The following is a 19698-nucleotide window of genomic DNA, read 5'->3' on the forward strand; positions in this document are numbered from 1 at the left end:
GAATGCTTGAATCTCCCTTCTCATTACTTCTTCTTTCATTTGCTTCATAGTTATTACTTTTTCGTTTTTTATTCTTCTTGTAATAAAATCGTGGTAAAATCATCTGTTTATGAATGTGATCAATGCGTAAACGTGTTATTAATAATGGAACAGATATCTAACGATTTGTGTCTGCTTTTCACATGTTATTAACTAACTTCCATTTGAATTGATGCAGTACGAAAGTGTCAGTCACTTTCCGTGTCGCAGTCACACCGAGCAAAAATAAAACGGTGAAAGTGTCACATTTCACCCCGCACAAACTGGCACAACAACGTACAGAGGGATTGCACAGAGCCGCACCATTAGGAAGAGCAGATTGATGTATTAAATATAGAACAGCTTGTTGAATTATAAATCGATGGCTGAGTTCCTTGTGGCCTGTCTCTGGTCCTTCGGAGACTTTACCTGGGGTTATGAACTTCCATCACAATGAACTGCTGAAGACGAAAATGCGCTTCTGACATTCCACCACGGTGTCGTAAAATGTTTCAGAAATGAAGCAGGAACGAAACAAACGATAATGCACGGGCAAGGAGTCACGGACAGCCCAATAAAGTCTTCACAAAATGGGAAAATTTACCTCGAAAATCACAAAGATGGATAAACAGTTTCTTGTTGATTGTGCCTTTCTCTTACAACAAAGCAAGAAACTTTTAATAGAAGGCCATTAGACCAATCTTTTTATATACCAATCGACTCAGCTCGACGAACTGAGGTGATGTCTTTGTGTTTGTGTGTATGTATGTACGTGCTCCAAACCAAACTTACTAATTTTTTTTGACACTTACCCTAACTTTACCCCTTGCTGCAACAAATAGTATTCAACGGGGAATCCTGACCCATTGTTTCCCATTGCAATCGGACACGATGGGCTTCAGTACATCAGCACATCGAATCGGACTATAGGATCTCCTATAATAAAATGATATGGATTGTGCACATCATTATGAATCGTGGATCCGTAAAATATCATACACGCATGAGCCTAACAAATAAAAAGGGATTTGAAAAGCAAAACCACTTGTATATGTATACTTTTACTGTAATAGAGTCGACTGTAATGTTCAATCATAAATTATGAGTAACACGGCTACGCAGTCTCATCTAATTGAAACGAGTTTTATTTATCGTCCGACGTTTCGACACGGGATTAGTGGCTTCTCTTTCCTTGAAGAAGACACTAATCCCGTGTCGAAACGTCGGACAATAAATAAAACTCGTATCAATTAGATGAGACTGCGTAGCCGTGTTACTCATAATTTATGTATACTTTTAAAAAGTTGCAATCATTCGGAAATTATGACGTAAATGATATATTATTATAATTATTATTGTCTTTAAAAAAAAAGATATTTACAGCCCTAGAATGGCTTATCTCTGATGGTATATTATTTACAAATGTATGTTTCTGGATAAATACAAAAAAATACAGTACCACCATTAAGATGATTGATCTCTGTGTTATGTTATGATAGCGGTGTTTATTTTTTATGAACATTCGGAAGTTAATTGTGAAGAAAGAAGATTATTTTTTGAGCGCGACGATTGTTGATTCTAGTATCAAATAGTTTCAAATTGTCCTGTGTTTAGTTTACACTGCATTATGGCACTGACATATTTTAAACTTGCATGAGAGACGTCCAATATCAAACCATGTGGGAAGTGGCATACTATGTGTGGCGTGTGAAACTTATGATTTTGCTGTTTTGATGAGAACAACGTGTAGCGCAGATAATGCCTGCAAAAGGCTCACAGCAACAACAACAACAGTCAAATCAAGAAAGTTTTGACAATAATCTTACATACGTGTCTGTTTCGTGAGCGAGCAGCTTTTTCAGCTACAGCTACGATGGATTTCCCCCGACGAGACAGATGCTAATTTATTAGAACTGGCGTTGTGCTTCACCGATCGAAGTTTGCTGCCGCCACGACGTTGATGTATTAGGCCGCAGGAAAAACTTTCGACATCCAGATGCTACCACGAAGATTTTTAACATCTGATGATCTTATGATGAACGTCTTTGTTTGCTTGAATCCTATGCTTATTATTGGCAATTGATAATTGATGATGAAACAAGAGTTTATTCAAAAAGTGCTCCATGAGTTACTTCAACACTAACAATAAGGATGGAATATTGGATGAAACTAACTGCAATGCTGCATACTAGTACTGTATGCACTTATGTTAGCACGTTTACTATATACAACTTGAATTGTGACAAATGATACACATTTTCTTTGTTTTCTGTTTGTATAGTCATCTGAAAATGAAAGTATTTTACAAGTGACATAACTTCATTGGCAACATATGTCTAAAACTGATACCCCGTTATATGGAAAATGTTATTTCAGTTGCACCAACACATCGAGTCACATAGATAGAATGACGCCAAACCTTGAGTGGAAACGAGCTATCGTCTGGAATCATAAACTACTCATTCACAGCCCATGTCGTCAATGTGCAACAAGAGAAAATGGAATCTGGAAGTTCTCTCAAGATGCTTTAAAGCATCTTGGCACGAAGCGTAGATGGCCGAAGGTTGTTCCGAAAACAGCTTGCACAGACAAAATAGCATAAAAGGCAGCCCTCATCTTTTCTGCTTCATTGGGTATCACATTCGAAGAGAATACCAGTCATCACTATTCTTCAGTTTAGTCGGGAGAAAAACAGTTGTTTCGATTTTTACGCGAATGGTGGGAGCACGTAAAAATAAAATCACTGAAAAATCAAATCATTATGTTCGGCCAGCGGCCAAATTGGGAAAGCGCACAGATTGTGTAATGAAGGTCTTGGCTATTTATTTTTATTATTTTTTTCACCTAGCGCAAGTGGTAGAATAAGTATTCAATTTCACTGAGTAAAGCTCAAAATAATAAATAGGCTTCATTACCTATGGAGAATTTCCTCTGTATATTTTATAAATATCTGCGGAAAATTCTCCTGAATATCCACGGGAACTTGTTTTCTGGATTTCCACGAGGAATTCTCTCATTTTTGCACAACAAATTCTTTGGAATTATACGTGCAATCAATTCTAAATTTCTGAAAATTCTAAAATTGAAATGCGAATGTGACGAATGCTCAAAATTGTAAAACATATTACCCGAAGTAGTAGTACACTAGCTTCTCGATAACCGCAACGCATTTTAGATATCAAACGGTTGTCAGTCTACGTCCGATGCAATAACAGTGCATCTGATTGTGCAGTGCTACGCAGTTATTATCGACTTTGACATCATTTTGAAGTTCTTCGGTCCGGCAACTGCAAAACTTTTGCAACTGTCAAATTGCAGTTAAAAAGCATTGCAGTTACATGACTTACAGGTATTAAACCTCTACTATAATATGTTACCATTGAGTTGCCGCTGGTCCTTGAATCCTAATGCGAATTCAATTATATATTTGGCATGTTCCTATGATCAATTAGAGTTTAGTTAGTTTACTTTATAAATTAGGAAATGGGAATCTAAAATAATTTGAAAATATGATGATTTCCGTCAACATAATGCCCCTCAGGAATTAAAGAAAAAGAATTTCTCTAAAATATTTCTACGGATTTTCTGATCTTCTTCTTCTTCTTATTGGCATTACATCCCCACACGCACTGGGACAGAGCCGCCTCGCAGCTTAGTGTTCATTAAGCACTTTCACAGTTATTAACTGCGAGGTTTCTTAGCCAGGTTACCATTTTTGCACGATGATACTTTTATGCCCAGGGAAGTCGAGACAATTTCCAATCCGAAAATTGCCTAGACCGGCATCGGGAATCGAACCCAGCCACCCTCAGCATGGTGGATTTTCTGATGTATATTATTAATTATTTTCTGATGGAACTTCTTGCGTAAATTTTGAAGAATGCCCGTGAAAATTTAACAGAATTTTCTGCCGAAATTCAAGGAAATTTCATGTGAAACAAAAGGATTTTTTATGTCTTTATTAGGCAGACTTTCAGCCCGAGGCTGGCTCGTCTCCGAAGCAAAAGGATGATAGCTCGTTAAAGTTTAAAAGAATATCCTTTTTTATTTAAGAATATTTTAACGGAATGGATTTTCTGAAAATTCTGAATCTTCTTAGATAATTATTCTGAAAAGATAATTTTCTGTTGTCAAGCATTAAAATAGCCCGAGGAGAAAAGCAAAAAAAAAATTCAGCAAATTTCTCAAAACTTCAGTTGATTTTGGCGAGCGAACGGAAAATAGTGAGGTCATTATCATGCCACGCCGGAAACGCCGCCGCTACTGTTAAGACAACGACGCACTCCGCAGCCGGCCCTCCTTAGCCGTGCGGTAAGACGCGCGGCTGCAAAGCAAGACCATGCTGAAGGTGGCTGGGTTCGATTCCCGGTACCGGTCTAGGCAATTTTCGGATTGGGAATTGTCTCGACTTCCCTGGGCATAAATGTATCATCGTGTTAGCCTCATGATATACGAATGCAAAAATGGTAACCTGGCTTAGAAACCTCGCAGTTAATAACTGTGGAAGTGCTTAATGAACACTAAGCTGCGAGGCGGCTCTGTCCCAGTGTGGGGATGTAATGCCAATAAGAAGAAGAAGAAGAAGCACTCCGCAGCCGATGATTGTTGGACTGGCACACTCTAGAAACAGATTGGATTAAGTTATAAAAAAAGTAATTTCTAATAATACAATAGTGAAGGGTAATACGGTAATACGATAGTAATTGAATAACTACAACAAATATATTCTAAATATGTTCATTTTTTAAATATAATTTTATTTCATTCGATTATCGTATCGAATCAAATATCGATATTTTGAAGTATTCCTCCTCTACAGCTGCCCTCTTTGGTTTGCTTTATTAGCGCGTAACCTCAAACATTGATTAAAACAATATCATGAAAATTCTTGTAATAAAGAAAACACCGTGCATAAATGTTTCACTGTACTTGGTGGGTAAAAATACTTGTACTTATTGGACGGTAACGAATAGTTGAATAACGTATGACACGGCAAACTAAACGCATGTACGTCGGAGGACAAATGGAGCACCATGGGGCAGAATAATCATTTGGTGAGAGAGAAAAAACTTGTTAACTTGTATGGAGTAGTTAAAACATACTATGATCGATGAGAAAATTATATCATAAGCTTGTTCAGTGGAATGTGCTTACCTCTCATAGGTCGAATTAGTACTACGTTATTTATTTCCACTTTTCTTAGTTATAATTATGCTGTGCAATGTGAAGAAGACAAAAAAATGAAATATCACAGATAAAAGTGCAAATATTTGACTCTAGGTTTTAAAATCAGTTGGAATTATTTTATAAAATCTTAAATTATAGCATTGAAAATAACAATTTAGAATAAAAATTTTAAACATATTATTGTTCACTTCAACTCCTGTGCGTCGATCGAACGGGATAAGGTAATAGATTCGATTCACAGGGATATCGATTCCGATAAAATGTTTTTTTTTTCCTTTCTTTACGATGCTAGATACCATAAAGCAACCATAATCTGGCATCAGTAAGCATGTTCGGGTCCGTCAAAAGCAGTTTAGTACTGTACGATAGATTATTGTGCCGACGTTGTAACTTGCGCACGGTATTCGCTATCATTGCGGGCTAGTGAAGTGCTATATTATGCTGCAACTGAGCTAAACCGAGCAGCCACATTTGGGTCGGTTTTTATGTTAGTTTTTCAAGATGCGTGCATTTTTGCCTGAAGGAGTACTTGAATGCTATACTACTGAAGTCGAATAGAAACTGATGGAAGAATACTCTGATTATACTAAAATTGATTGAATTCAAGGCCACGGTCTTAACAAATGTGATAGAAATGGTCGATACTCAGTTACTCCAGGTCAAACTGCACATCGTCAATGAATCAAATTATGTACCTATATAAACAATCACTTATCAAATTAGTTTCTTTTTGTTTTATTCAGGCTTCACATTACCAAACTAATTAGACATTTTTACCATTTCTTATTATACAACTTCTTTGAACCTTCAAAGCCAATATTCAAAGTCAATGCACAAAATGTTATTCAATAAATTGCCAACGCCCCCTGTGTAATACGTAAAAGTTCTTTCGTTTCGTTTTCTTTTCAGCTGCACGTCGTCAACCATGCATTTTTTGGAGGGGACGCGAATTGTCTAATCTTCTTGTACTCGTCGGACTAATATTGATAATCATTTTTAACTGGATATCGCCCAACATTCTTTTTTGGATTCCGTAGAATGCAAGCATTTTTCTGAAAGCCTAATTCCCTTATTTGATAGACAAAAGCATATTCTTCCGGATACATGCGGGGTTTTTCTCAGGGATTACTTGACTTATCCGGAATTCACCTTCCAATGTGCGCCAAAATCGCAATCGGTCCCGAAATATGCGATTTCAGGCAGTACCGCAGGTACAATTTACAATCAAAATGACTCCTTCGTTATCCAGGTGTCTTGATCATAGAAGACTAGGTATCCTGGCAACATTCTCTTGATTTCTGAACTAAAATCAATTCCGCTGCTGGATTGGCTGGGGATTAGCTTCAGGAAAATAGTATTATTCAGCATATGTTTCACTGTTTTCTCGTGCGAAAATCGCGATATAGAAATAAAATTTCATGGAAATTAGTTCAAGGAAGCGAGCGTTAAAATGCGTTACGCATAAAAGTATACATCCCTGAAAATCTGAGAACCCACACAACTAGTTTTTATCGATGCACAATGCATTTGAAACCCAAGAATCTTCTTATTGATGCATGTCAATCGAAAAATAAGGCTTTGCTTCGGCTCAATTGACCAGGGTAAATTAGAAATTCAACTTTGAAGAGACTAAATTGGGGGTGTCCAAAATGTTTTGATTTGGGGTCCAAAATATGTTGCACTGTTCAAAACAAAAAGTATTATCATCTCAGAAAGTTAGCAATTTTTCAACACTTTATAATAATTTCAAATTTCTCTTTCATAAATAAGACTTCCATCTATAAAATGGTGTGATTTCCGCCTATATCAAACGTGTCATTTGATACATATAAGCAGATATCGGTAAGCACATCCTCTAGGGGTTTTGTCTTAGAGAAGCGCATTTTCTCTAAAACATTTCTGACAGTGAACTGAGAAAGTTAATTTGAAATTCTTGCTCATCTTGAACCGCAGGTGGCCACCAGATGGCTCTCCGGAAGTTCTGGAACGTCCATACAAATGGTCAAAGTTTGTTCTATAGTGGCGCGATTATTATTAAAATCATTTCTCATAGTACCCTAGGAGTTAATTCATAACCCTTACTCATCTATGACCACAAGGAATCTATGACAAAAGGAAGTCTAAAGGATCAACGGTTGAAAAGACAAATCGTTGAAAGGAACAGAAGGTCGAAAGGACAAAAGGTCGAAAGGGACAAAGGTCGAAGAGACAAAAGATCGAGCAGGCAAAAGGTCGAAAAAATCAGAAATCTGAAGGGGACAAAAGATCGAAAGGACAAAAGGTTGAAAACGAAAAATTCGGGCGGTCCGTAAAAAGAACCACTTTGTAAAACTTTTCCTATAGAAGCGTGATTTCATCTAAATAATCTCTGACAGTGACCTGGAAGTTGCCACCTTTTGGAAAATCCGGAGAGTCCATACAAAGGGTCAATTTCAAAAATTCGTCCTAGAGTAGCGTGATTTTTTATAAGTCATTCATAGCAGTTGTTGACTTCGACTGTAGTGTTAATTTTTGAGATTTTTCGGCTATGCAGTCTGGTTTATTAGAACAAATTTTTAAATTTTGTCGAAACGTTGGACAAAATTTAAAAATTTGTTCTAATAAACCAGACTGCATAGCCGAAAAATCTGAAAAAAAATGTCGTTCATAGCAATAACCTTGATGTCAATGTACATACCTTACTCATTAATAACTGCAGGTTAGACAGCCTTCCCAGAAATCCGAATTGTCCGTGGTAAATTTGTAAATTACTATGCCTGAAACTCGATTTATACATATGCACAACACGTGATAGATTTACTTCGAAAAAAACAGTTTAGTGGGTACTGATGAAACCAAATACCATATGAGAGAGTTTGTTCTGAAAATGGATTGCAAGAGTTCGGCTACGTGCCTGGTGCTGGGAATTTGGTTGGTCCACAAATTCCGAGATATCGAACCAAACTGATATCTCATATACACTAGTGCCGCCCTGTGAATGAACTATGCACCAAAAAGTTTCTCAACGTATTGGTTTCCAATATATTTTTTTGGGCGGAAGACAATGACTTTGTAAATCCTAAAGATCTCGAGATATCGAACCAATCTGGTCTCACATATAGAATAGTGCCGTCTTATGGATGAATTCTGAACTAAACAGATTCTCAACATATTGCTTTTCAACCTCCAAAAATGTTTGTACAAGTTGGCAACTTCCTAAATCCTATAGATCCCGAGAAGAACTTCAAATTTTCACTGAAAGCAACTTTCCGGGAAACAGGAAAAAAATAATCGCGCTCTATTCGACAGAAATTTAATCAAAATTGAAAATCAAGTCGTTTTTGGCCGTTGTAGTCTTGTAAAGCAGCGAAAATTACCGAAACCGTCGGATGCAGAAGTAAACATGTTTTTATATAAATTGTATGTAAATTTTGGAGCTCAAATTCTTTCGCCCTAAAACTGTTTTAAAACATATTTTGTTGCTGCCTGCTCAATGTTGAAATACAGTTGAAAATAATGAGAAATTTTCTATTTTATTCTTCATGTGACTTTGTCTTTTCTTTTTTATTAGGATGTGTAGCAAAGTTATTAAAATATGACATATGCTATCTCCATGTTGTATTATAAAATATAAGTACTCCGACCATTCGATTTATTTTTTTAGAATTCTTAAAAGACATCAAAAACCATGAAAAGCATGCGTCATTATTCGAAAGCGATTATGAGCTGAATTTGAATTCCCATTGAATGGCAAATATTTTTAATTTTTCATGAATACGTCTAATAGAAGTAGAAGCCTTGAAATGAAAATACCAAAGAATTAACCCCATGACTTTCACATTCTATTCTAAGGACCACAAAGAGCATGTACTAAATTTGACACTACTCTATAGACTTCATGTTACGCTTGTAGATCTTAGGACCTTACCCCAGAGATTAATCGGGTGACCCGGAAAATATACTGGGAACGCATTCTATGCTAAATACCACAAAGAGCATGCATAGTATGTGAATTTGGACGATAGACATTCGGTCTCCAGTAGCCTTGCGAGTAAAGGCGTAGGATTGCTAATCCGGAGATGGCGAGTTCGATACTCGGTCCGGTCTAGGATGTTTTCGGGTTGGAAACTTTCTCGACACCCTGGGCATTGTGTGTCCATTGAACTTGCCACAAAAGATACATACTCATGTAATGGCGAGCATAGAAAAGTTTTCAATTAATAACTGAGGAAATTCTAATAGATTACCGAGTTGAAAAGCAGGTCAAGTTCTAGTTGGAATGTAGAGCCATTGAAGAAGAAGAAGAACATTCGGTTAAGCGGACAGACTCTAAGGCTCCAGGGATTTCTTGTATGACTGAGGTCTTACTCCAGAAATGTTTTGAGTAATCTGGAACATGTGTCACATTCTATTCCAAGAACCACAAATAGCTTGAATAACTTTTAAACCTAGTTGATAAACTTTTGGTTACGCGTGTAAATCTGAGGGACTTACTTTAGAGATGTCTTGCATAACGCAAAGCATATGTTGTCATTTCATTCTATACTGGTCGATCCACAATTGGTTACGCGTTCAAACCCAAAGACCCAAAGTCTTGTATGTATAACTGAGGATTTTTTCGAGAGATTTATTGGATTGCATAGAACATATACTGCCGCTAACCGCAAGTCGAGCACATCTGTATATGGGGCTCCATATACAGATGTGCTCGACTTGCGGTTAGCGGCAGTATATAGTAATCACATTCTATTCTAAGCATCACCAAAAGCAGTACCACTTTAAAAACAAGTCGAAGGACTTTTGGTTACGCGTGTAGACCTGTAGGCCTTTGCTCCAGAGATTTATTGGATGACACGGAATATAAGAAAATGATTTTGAGCTTTTTAGTCGAATGTCTCCACTTGTCATAAGACGAGTTTGTACAATCCCATTGAATTCCACCATTGTTCCACGATTGTATCTTGACAGATACGTATTTCGACCTCAACAGTAAGGCCGTCTTCAGTGTCTCTTACTTGTACTTGAGTCACTTGAGCACTTCCACAGTTATTAACTACGAGGGTTCTAAGCCAAGTTAGGTACCATTTTTGTATCTGTATATCATGAGGATAACACGATGATATTTTTATGCCCAGGGAAGTCGAATCAATTTCCAATTCGAAAATTGCCTAGACCGGCACCGAGAATCGAACCCAGCCACCCTCAGCATAGTCTTGCTTTGTAGCCGCGTGTCTTACCCCACGGCTAAGGAGGGCCCCATCTCTCGCATCTCCTTGCCGGGTTTATGGATTTTTGGTAGTCCTTTAATCCTAGGTAGAACCGGGTTACTGTTTACTCCGATGAACCCTTACACTCCTTTATTGTTTTGTCCGTGAGTCTTATTAATCCTGGTAGCGGATCCACTCTCAAGTGTCTATAAGGTCCTCCGTTGATTTTCGTCGTCATCTGTTCGTCGTAGTCCTCTTTATCCATTACCACTTCTGCTTTGCCCTTATCGGCTTTTACGTAGAATACCCGATTCTGTTTTTACACGGATTTTTTTACACGGCCGTGTAAAAAAAATTCCTTACAAAATTTTTGCAAAGTTGTTCCATTTTGCATGATTCGTCGAGAAATTATAAAACTTTTTTCACACGGATTTTCAAATTTTGAACTGACAACTTTTATTACACGGAACGCATCCCCCGTGTAAAAAAAAGAATCGGGTGTAAACTGGTTATTCCTTAAGCTCCTTTAGAATTCTCCTCTCGTCATGGTTCGTTGTCCCGTGCCGTCCTTCTTTTATGGCGTCTGCCACGATGTTCCTTGCTGTATTTTGATCCTGTTGCTCGATATTTCAGGAAATCGCTGTCGCCATGTCCACGATGATCTGTTCCACGTCTGATTTCTGTGTGATCGCATACCCCAGTCCCTTGGTGAGGTGAGCTAGTTGTTCCTCCGTAAACTGCTGTGCCGAACGGTTCATGACGAATCCTTCGATGATCTGTACGGTGAGTTTGTCAGCACGGACTTCCTCTGCTGATTTCGCTCGCAAGTTGTTCAGTTTTTTCCTGTGCAGTCTCTTCTTCCGGTCTGGTTCAGGTCGAATGTTTCCGGGTTTTGTAACCGTTAGTTCCAATTTGTAGCTTGTTAGCTCCTCCACAAGCATCCCCATGTCTCGACCCCCACGCCAGTAAGCACCTAACGCCTAGTCCATTCCAAATCGATTTAGTAGGACAGCCTTACTGGTGGCGATCACAGCTGTCCGAAGAAAAGATTAAAAGTACTACCTGTAATTTATTTAGCACCCGCTACATGAGCTCCTCTACACTTTTCCCTCCGTGGTTGAGATAGGACTCCCACCCGTTACTAACGGGAGTTGACCTAATAGCCGCAACCGTTCTGGAGTTGTTGCCAACTTTTGAGAAGCGCGAAGCTGTCAAGCTTCGGCTCTCCTCAAAAGCCCAAGAAAGCAGCGAAAGGGGTTGTAAGGTAAAAAGATTCGTTTGGTCGGTCTCTTCCTTCTCGACTACCACCGGCAATAGTAGTGCGCGCCGATCCAGGAATAAATTTTAAGATTCTTTGCCTGTGTTCAGAATTATATAACCAAAAATGTGTGTGATAGTGAATTTGGGCAATAGTGCCGCAGCCAGTGTAAAGTAAGGCTCTATATTCTCGTAACTAGTTAGTGTATTAACTGTTTTTCTTTGTTAAAATTATATTAGTTAATAGTTAACAAAAGAACAAACCAGCCCGCACCGATAGCCGGCGATTACTCAAACGTTAGAAAAGGAAATTGTTTTATCCTATTGTATGGTTAGAAGAAAATGGTGGAGTATAGGGCAAGTGAGAGAGAGACAATGTGGTATTAATCCAGTGGAACAGGCCCGTGTATGTTTCTGGGCCTTTTCTCTTTTTTGGTGGCCTCGGGTGCAATTCCCGGAGGACCTCTTCTCGTTTCCAGCGACCACGACAACTGGTGGAACTTAAAGGGACCCCATTCGAAGCTCGACGGACGGTCTGGAGCTGCTGTTCCCCAGCGAACGTAGCGCAGTGCGTAAGGTATCGGGAATCCTAGAACTGGCTACCCCTCGAACGGACACGACGCCATTGATCAAGCCGGATCCGACCTCTTCCCATCATCCGAAGCGACGAGGGTGGTGCTCCAGCGGAATCGGACCTTGTGTTCAGCAAAATACCGGTAGTATCCCGCTTCAAAACCGCTCGACGCTGTTCCGCAGAAAGCCAATACCGCCATCGTACCGCTTCCAACGCCTTAGACCGGTCCGTGCGTGGCCTCCATACCGTTCAACTCGGTGGAGCCTCCCGCTACGACGCGCCTCCGGACTGAGGTGACACCATCTCGCCGTCGTCCAGCGACCGGCCTCGGTCCGTGAGTAACCGCCACAACCCAGATCCCGTTGGAGGACTCTCCTCATCAAGCAGCATGCTAGCCAACGAGATACATCATCAAACCATACGCAAGTACCCTTGTCCCTCTCACCATAGAAAGGCCTAATGGCCCAATAAAACCAATAATGTTAAGCTAGTTATTGCGTATCAGAATTTCTTTCACGAACGCACTCCCTGCTTGGTTATATTTTGGATTTTGCTTTCGATTCGTGCCCTAAAACGGGTATTCAAGCCTCGGTCTGTTGTAGTCCACTTTGGAAAACGACCATTTTTTTGTCCTTTCATCCTCTTTCGTCAGTGAAATCGGTTGGCTTTCTTCTCCGTGACGTTACGCGGCAATAGATGCTCCTGCTAAGGTAAGTGCTAGATGGCGTAGTGAATGTAGCGGTGCTAATTAGCTTACGACCCAGTGCTCAACAATTTCCTATCAAATTCTCCTTCGGAGCAGCCGAGAGGCTACAGTTTGTAACTTAAGCTAACTTTAAATGCATATTGTAGCACTCCAAAATTACTCGTTCTAATTTAGCGTAATGCCTCTTTATCGATGTCTTAATGAACTCGGACTCTGCTTTCTTATTAATACTTTTTGGTACATGAGATCCCACTGAATCTTATGGCTGACGGGTGTCAGCTTCTCTTTTAGGCACTTCTTAAGGAAGGCCACGTCCTTATTAATACTAGCGATTGTTCTTCTCAAGTTGAGGAAAGTATTTCTCTCATGCCGCTCGGTTGCCATTTCCAGAAAAAATATACCTGGTTTGAGGCCTAAGCGAAAGTGAATAAATCGGCCATTAATAAGAAAGAGTCGCTCTAAAAAGACTTCACAAGAATCCGCATCATAGCTTTGCCTTTTTGACAAAATCATACTGATATGATTCATATCTAATTACATTTACACTCTGATAGATAACATAGAATAGTTCAATATACTTTTTGTTTTCTGTTAGACATTTCTAACTAGACGTTTTATAGAAGAAAACTAAATACGTATTTTTCGACTCAGAATAGGATTATGTAGTAAGCGTTAATTGAAAAAAAAAATGCATAACGTTAAGTTTTGAAAACAGTTTTATGATTTTGTTCAGCAGCGCAGCTAAGATTTTTGATAGTACACGACCGTAGGAGGCAGTATGATTTAAGGTTAAATTCGTTACGAAATTCCGTTGAATTTCGTCAAGAGCTAGCTTTTCCAGAGAAATTTTTGAAATTTTACGAAACGAAACGAAATGAAGAAATCAGAGTTCGCCTTGCTAAAATTCCGCGAAATTCCGTGGAATTTCGTTTCGAACCACCTGAAACGAAATTTTTCGAAATACCGCATATGCTTAGTAAACACTTTCTATTCTAAGGACTGCATAGAACATGTAGCAAATTTGACACTGGTTGATATACCTTTGGTTACGCATGTAGACTCTTAGGTCTTATTTCAAGGATTTTTTGCATTACCATGGGCAAAGGCTGTAAACCTTGAAAATGGTGAAAAAGTAAATGAGTTTTATTTCCAAAATGTTCGAAATTATCTAAATCAGAAAATTGTTAAAGTTATGAAATTATCGATTTATGAAAACACAGGTATCCTGTCGGCCACCCACGTTGTAAAAAAATCAGAATATCGAGTTCTTGGGTGTCACCGAGTTTCAGCTTCCAGCCAGGGCTGACAATAGTCATCGTTATAGCACGAAATGCCACAGTAGCGACGAGTTGCAGTGTCTTCATTGCTGCTCCACACATCGTCAATGACGCGCACGGCGTTAGCTTTCGTCATGTAACCAAATAGTCATGACGACATCGAAGAACAAAAACTTCATACCATTATTCTTCAAACGGCAGCTGCCATGCGAAGATTTTTATTAATTCTTTGTAATAATAAGTTTGAAGTAACGTGTGAAAGCGTTATGAATGATATCGATACATTTATGTTACCAAAGTTCCTACTATTTGTTTATTTGAGACGCCATTATGTTTTTAACCAGTCCGTCTATCATGACGTGCAATCAATTGTGTGAAGAAATGACGACGAAAATCGTCATAGCTTTTGGTTGCGCGACTATCGTCGTGGTATCCATGTGGCGCGAAGAAAACGAATAGGTGTTGCGTCGTGCAATGTTATGACGAAGACTAAATTTTTTTCGATTTCTTAATACAACGACGACGCGCACACACTGAAAATACACCAATTTGATAGAATCTATGACAAAAGGTCGAAGGGACGAAAGGTCGAAAGACAAAATGTCGAAAGACTCAGGGTCGAAATGACAAAAGGTCAAAAGTTGATAAATGATCAATTTTCAATTAAGGAGTAATTACTATGAAACAATATTATGAATATCTAGATAGTTTTGTTGGAGATGAAAAGATTATTGATTTAAGAAATGAATTAAACTTGAATTGCGCAAGATGCAATTTTTCAAAAAGTATGTGATAGTTTCTTGTCTATTTCAACCTTTTGTCTCTTTCGACCTTTTGTCACGCTCGACGTTTTGTACTTTCAACCTTTTGTTCCTTTCGACCTTTTGTTCTTTTCGACCATTTGTCCCTTCAACCATTTGTCCCTTCGACCATTTATCCCTTCGACGTTTTGTCTTTTGGCTTGGTGTCTTTCGACCTTTTGTCTTTCCACTTTTTGTCACTAACCCACTTGTTGAAAACAGGACGAGGGCACCGCTCTTTTAGCAGGGCAAATTGCAATAAAACATTTGATGTTTTGCTTACCGCATGCTACAAAGCTAAATAAACTTTATTAAACTAATTACAGTCGATACAAATAACATAAATAACTTACAACTACGGTGTTTTCCACATCAGAATTAAAACTAACGCGCCCGTTCTGTCTCATGTTTTCACTTACTCTGTTATGTGAGATAAACGACAAAACGAAACTTATGAAAACCCGAAGTCTGCAGCACAGATATAAAACAGGGGTTCTGCATTCTGCATTCTCACGCAACACTCCCCCCCGTAACATATCGCAGTTGAACATGCCGATGTTTTACAAATTTTCATCATAGTGAATCGATGAACTTACGTGAGAATGTATGGGTTTTGATACACGATTACAAACAATCAGATTATTCCAAATGGTGCTATCAATGAAAACCTCTGGGACATGCATTGGCACTAGTTCGCAAATGACCCTACGGTGCAAGTTGGGCTGTGTAAAACGGTCTGGCTGCTACCTAGTTTCGCGTCGTCCAGTTTCCATTGTACGCGTTATTCTGATGCACTGATGTGTTGCCTCGTGCGCTTGCTCTACCCATTCTCAGCTTCTCCGAAATTGCCAATCGACGTCATTGTTCTTGATGGCGGCGTAGTTCTTTGTAGTGTTGAAAACAGGACGAGGGCACCGCTCTTTTAGCAGGGCAAATTGCAATAAAACATTTGATGTTTTGCTTACCGCATGCTACAAAGCTAAATAAACTTTATTAAACTAATTACAGTCGATACAAATAACATAAATAACTTACAACTACGGTGTTTTCCACATCAGAATTAAAACTAACGCGCCCGTTCTGTCTCATGTTTTCACTTACTCTGTTATGTGAGATAAACGACAAAACGAAACTTATGAAAACCCGAAGTCTGCAGCACAGATATAAAACAGGGGTTCTGCATTCTGCATTCTCACGCAACACCACTCACTGAATGAACTTTATTTAATTGTAAAAATAGTGAAAAATATAAGAGCAATCAACATCGTTTCAGTTTTTTGTATATTTCGACCTTTTATCATGGCTTTTTGATTTTATTGATCATTTGTTTCTTTCGACCTTTCGTCCCGTTCGACGATTGGTCCCGTCAACCTTTTGTCCTTTTGACCTTTTGTCCTTTTCGATCATTTGTCCTTTCAACCTTTTGTCTTTCGACGTTTTGTCTGTTGACGTTTTGTCTTTCGATGTTTTGTCTTTCGACCTTTTGTCCTTTCGACCTTTTGTCTTTTGACCTTTTATACCTATCCCAGTATTGTCATAGCATCGGTTGCCGCTACTGCCTCCATATTATTCAGTTCTTCAAAAACCCCATAACGTTCGTATTGAACCACTGTTAACCTCGTTGGAACAGATTCCTAGAGCCATCTGTCTGCTGCAGCACCGACTTAACTTCCCGAATACATGTTAACTTCTTTGACACACAAATCTTGGAATTTCGTTTTTTTTTCATTGACCGGCTGAAACAATAAAGAAAAGACGCGACCAATGCGCAAACTGATGAAATTTTGCACGAAATCTTGAACACGATGCATGCCACAAAATCGCATTTAAGTTTATTCGTGCATGTTGGCTCGATTAATGGGATATAAGAGCATAAGTTGTTTTGATTAGGGGGGTCCCGTAGCGTAGTTGGCTACACGTTCGCCCCATAAGCGAATGGTCATGGGTTCGATTCCCAGCCGTCCGTACACACTTAATTTAGATTACCGGGCTCGGTTGCTGAATTACCGAATTCTCAACAGCTGAGCTCTCGGTAGTCACCTCGGTAAACGACTTCAACAGTTTACCGAGTGTTCGGTTATGTATCCACGATGGCTAAATGTCAAAAAATACCGAACTAATCTGTAAACCGCTACTGAGCACTCGATAAAGCATTACTGGTAAATCTGTAAAAATAGTGCGGACTTCTGTAATTACATCTACCGATTTAAATTGTAATAGAACTTTTGGTTTTCTTGCTTATAGTAACGAAAACAACAGATTTACATTTTTTCATGATTTTTTCATTGGAAGTTCCATTTTATTGGTCAGTGGTTTTATCAGAAAAGTAAGGGCGATCCGCAAATTCGTAAAACGCTTCAGTACTTGTAGCATTGCATGTAGCCAAATTTAACCTGAAGATTTTAAAAAACGACGAATCGTAAGGCGCAGTGGAAGCGGGGCATCTGAAAAAACAAAATTTGTTTATTTGAATCCAGTTTTTTTATAATTACTGATATTATCATAAAAACTTACCGGCAATGTTGGACTAAACGCGATTTTTCCACCACAAATTTATGCTAAAGCACATACATTTTAATAGCAGCACATTGCTTCGAAGAAAACTTCAGAGAGGAAATATGGCGACACACCAAGCGTCACGAAGGACTTTCATAAACTGAGACCTCGGTACATAACTTACCGTAAGCCTTATAAGTAGAACTTATTATTTTTACTGAGTTCTCGGTAAAATTACTTGTCAGAATCGAAAGTTTCAACCGAACCGAGTTGTTCAGTAGTTTACATTACTGAGGTCCAGTATTTTGATTTAAAGTGCTGAGACAACGGTATAAACTATTACTGAAATCGGTAAATGCTGAACATTTTACTGACCTTCCGGTATAAATTAACTATTACTGGATAAAATCGGTAAAAATCTTTACCGAGATGGAATTTGGGATTTAAGTGTGTACGGTGGCGTTTTGGGGAACGCGCCTCACCGACGACGCCTGATGACGACTGACAAAACTGTTCTTCTCGGAGGCGTTCCTCCAACGTTCTTTGGCAACCGAACAAAGCAATGATAACTGGATTCACCACATGGACAAATGAACACAATGGACTCACGATGATATGGACTGGCAAACGACAACAATAACGAATTATGGACATCTAAAAATAGATTCTGTGTGGACTCGGTACAGCAGAGTACCACAGTAGATCACGACACAGTAGCGGTTAAGAACACAGAGTGCCTACCAAATAAATATATGATTAAAAAAAAGTTGTTTTGATTACATTTTACGTGTTTGTTGCCAAATAATAACCCGACTAGAAGAGCATATCAAAAATTTAACACAATTTTAACATATTGTGATATTTATAACTTATTTTGATTCAATTTAGTTCTCAGTAGCCATTATCTTCCAAATGTTGTAACAGGATTATATCATAATATGATTTGAAAAATGTTTAACACCGAATTGCCCAACAGTAGGCAATTAAAATAGATATAGCAAAGTCTCCCAGCCATAGATATCACAACGCTGATATAATTTGAGAAGGTTGCCTTATTTGTAATGTTGGTAATTTCATGTTCTCGAAAAATATTCTTGTTCAGACAAAAACAAAAAAATATGATTGTTGATCGCAATCTGTAGCCCTATCACGACCTGTTAAAATTCCAACCAATATATTTTGTATCTGATTCTGTTAGAAATTTCTAACAAAATATGTTATTTTTATGATAAAATTGTAACAAAATTTGATAGTTTTTTGTTTCCAGTCGTGCAGTTTTTTATAGAAATTTAGGGAGTTCAGTGCGTGATCTCTCATGTTTCGGACATCAGAACGATCGTGTGGTCGGACGAATTATAGTTTTCTGCATTGCGCGGCCAGTAATAAAATTATTCAGTTCAGTGCGTGATCTCTCATGTTTCGGACAGCAGAACGATCGCGTGGTCGGACGAATTATTGTGTTCTGCATTGCGCGGCCGGTAATAAAATTAATCAGTTCAGTGCGTGATCTCTCATGTTTCGGTCAGCAGAACGATCGTGTGGTCGGACGAATTATACCGCCGGAAATAAGTATAAAGACAAGCATGATTTTCATACATTTTCATCATGATTGAGGATCGATATCTCGATTCGTAGCGATTCGATTTGGCTGAAATTTTACTAGGCACCTGTTTTTAACTTGAACTTTCGATCTTTGAGTAAATTGTATACATCTCTGTTGATTTTGACCTCAAAATCTGGAAATAATTATAAAGACACCACTTTTTTATATGGAGCTCCATACAACGGAACTGTCTTTATAATTATTTCCAACAGAAACGCGTATAACCAGAATATATGCATAAATGTAAGTATCATTGAATAAAAATTCAAGTCATTTTAGGCTTGTTGGCAAAAAATCAACCCAATCGAATCGCTTAAAATCGAGATATTGACTTTCCAATATGGCCATTTTGTATGGAAACCGATCTTGTCTTTATACTTATTTCCACCAGTGTATAGTTTTCTGCATTGCGCGGCCAGTAATAAAATTAATCAGTTCAGTGCGTGATCTCTCATGTTTCGGACAGCAGAACGATCGCGTGGTCGGACGAATTATTGTGTTCTGCATTGCGCGGCCGGTAATAAAATTATTCAGTTCAGTGCGTGATCTCTCTTGTTTCGAAGAGGGCTTGGTAGTCATATGGCTACTGCTTCT

This window comes from Armigeres subalbatus, chromosome 2 (assembly GCF_024139115.2).
Source record: "Armigeres subalbatus isolate Guangzhou_Male chromosome 2, GZ_Asu_2, whole genome shotgun sequence".
Taxonomy (NCBI): domain Eukaryota; kingdom Metazoa; phylum Arthropoda; class Insecta; order Diptera; family Culicidae; genus Armigeres; species Armigeres subalbatus.